This window comes from Ornithodoros turicata, unplaced genomic scaffold (assembly GCF_037126465.1).
Source record: "Ornithodoros turicata isolate Travis unplaced genomic scaffold, ASM3712646v1 Chromosome13, whole genome shotgun sequence".
Taxonomy (NCBI): domain Eukaryota; kingdom Metazoa; phylum Arthropoda; class Arachnida; order Ixodida; family Argasidae; genus Ornithodoros; species Ornithodoros turicata.
In genome coordinates, this window is record NW_026999307.1 from 965,786 (window position 1) to 968,060 (window position 2,275).

General features: G+C 44.9%; 1 long non-coding RNA gene across 1 annotated transcript; it reads left to right on the top strand.

Annotated features, from left to right (window-relative positions):
• Positions 1–670: 670 nt before the first annotated feature.
• Positions 671–1,843, top strand: LOC135372097 (uncharacterized). The gene is made up of 3 exons (XR_010415819.1): positions 671–789; positions 959–1,097; positions 1,778–1,843. It is a non-coding gene; the product is annotated as an uncharacterized LOC135372097 (long non-coding RNA).
• The last annotated feature ends 432 nt before the right edge of the window (positions 1,844–2,275 follow it).

A 2,275-nucleotide genomic window follows, 5' to 3' on the forward strand; every position in this document is an offset into this window, starting at 1 on the left:
TACATGAGCAATTATCGATTTCAGGCCTGCGATAACCAGATTAAAGCTCAGCTACGTCGATTTTCGAGTGTTACAGAATGGAATGGTACTCACACGATGTGTTCATAAGGGAACACTGATTATGTATGCAAAATAGTTATCCCAAACTCCTCGCGGTTTTCCGAAAAAGTGAATTTTTAGTTTCACTGACATCCCGTCTTGTGGCCCGCAAACCCTCTGTCGACGACACATTCGTGGTCTGCCCGCGCTCCGGCTTGGCATGACTTTTGGCTTGGTTTCTTCCGCCAAGCCAGACAGTTTCTTCTGCCGAGCCGTCTGCTGCGCAGATTCACATTGGGGAAGTGATAAACAGTTCGCTATTAGGGAGCCAGTATATTTCTGGACTTCACTAAACCCACGAGGAACGTGAGTTTTGCTTCCTTCGACTGCAAAGCATTTGCTAGGCCAGTACAGACGTCCTGGTGTGATTCGTGTTCTGTGCTGCGTGCCGAGAATGCGTGAGCGTTTTGCTCCCGTCTGCAAGAACACTTCAGCATGCAGTTCCAATGTTTCAAACCACAATTTTCCGAAAGGCGAATGAGAAACTATTGACTGCAACAATCGGTTACAACTCCGACTGGGTGCCACCTTCGAAAGCAGTGATTTGATCTGTTCATCTGGCTCATACGAATGTTACGAAAGCAATGCGCAACTTGTTTCACAAGAAGCCGGAGATGTCTCGTCCGGGATGCTGTGCCAACCTTATCTGCAGCAGGAGATTGCAGGGGCAGGACTAGGCAGCAGATAAAGGTAAGACGCGTAATGTTAGACAAGTCAGTCATGCGGTGCAAATTGCATCACGTAGAAGAGAAACATACGCTGTCTGTCAGTTACTGCTTCATCCTTTAGAGATCACGCCCCAGCGGGTGTATTCTCAGTACAGATTTGGAATTGCCTTATTTGTTAAATGATATCGCAGGCATTCTGGCACCACCGAAAAGCTTGCACTCCACGTCTCAACTATCACCGTCTGGGTTTCAAGCTGAAGGCTGTCACCAGTGCCAACCAGACGCCCCTTCAAAGTTCATCTGTTTTTGTTGACGGAACAGTGACACCTGGTACTGAGACATTTCATTTTCTGATCAATCAAGTGCATTCCATCACTTCTGCTCGACTTCTTGTGTTCGTATACCCTTGCTGTTGCTCGCTAGCTTAGAGCAACCATGCCTGAGGTGTCAGCGCTTTCAGAGTACATTTAAGCAGTATCATCGTATCATATGCACGGCAGCACATCTTGTGTATTTTGAGTAAGTTATAAAGTTAATGTTGGCTCAGCTGTTGTATTTGGTCACAAATAAGGTGTTCTTCCAGAGCGCTCAAGGGCAGTTCAAGCAGTTTCATGTGTGCAACAGCATATAACTTTTTCTCAGTCTTGACTAAGGTAAATCGAAATCTTCCAGTTGATGTCTTTTGGTCATAAATTATGTTTTTCGAGACATTCAAACAGCATCATTTGTGCAACAGCACATACTTTTTCTCAGGTGAAGTAAGGTAAATCTGTCCGCCGTGGTGTTCTGGCAGTGCAGCAGAAGCTTGTGTTGCATTCAAGTGGTATCATGTATACAAAAGCTTGTTTTATACCTTTCCGTAGCTGCCGTACTAATATTGTGAGTACAGAGACATTCCTGCATAACATATGGGGGCATCTTGTGTGCTATTGTTGGTATGATCTGCAGCAGTATATTGATAATGTTAATTATTCAATGACTCCAGCTAACATTTACATTCTTACTTCCAGGTAAACCTGTCACGCAGATGCCCTACCCCTTGGTATGCATAGTTCAAGATTGTACTGAAACAATCCACCTCGAGCATTATTCTTCAATTGGCAGTGGCATTACTATCGCAACACACCACATACTGCATGTCTATGGTGTGTGTACAATGCACCAAACCTATTCTCAGGTACAGGCCAGCTGGTACGCAACTACAACATGAAACAACTGACACAGAGACCGTAACGTCATGCCTTTTCCTCCGCACTTCGGGTTTCATGTTATTATCCTCACATACAGCTCAATTCGCCTGTGCTGTGCAGCATGAGCAAAAGCATATATTGTTTGTGGCCACATGACACTGAACATAAATACAGTGAAACCTTCCTATGTTGGACACCCGCAGTGCAACCGAAGCGTCTCCTACTTATAGAGGTGTCCGAGTTACAGAATATGACGGCAACAAAAAATGGAAAAGATCACAGATGTGAGAAATGTCCCCCTTCTTCAATCTAAGGTCC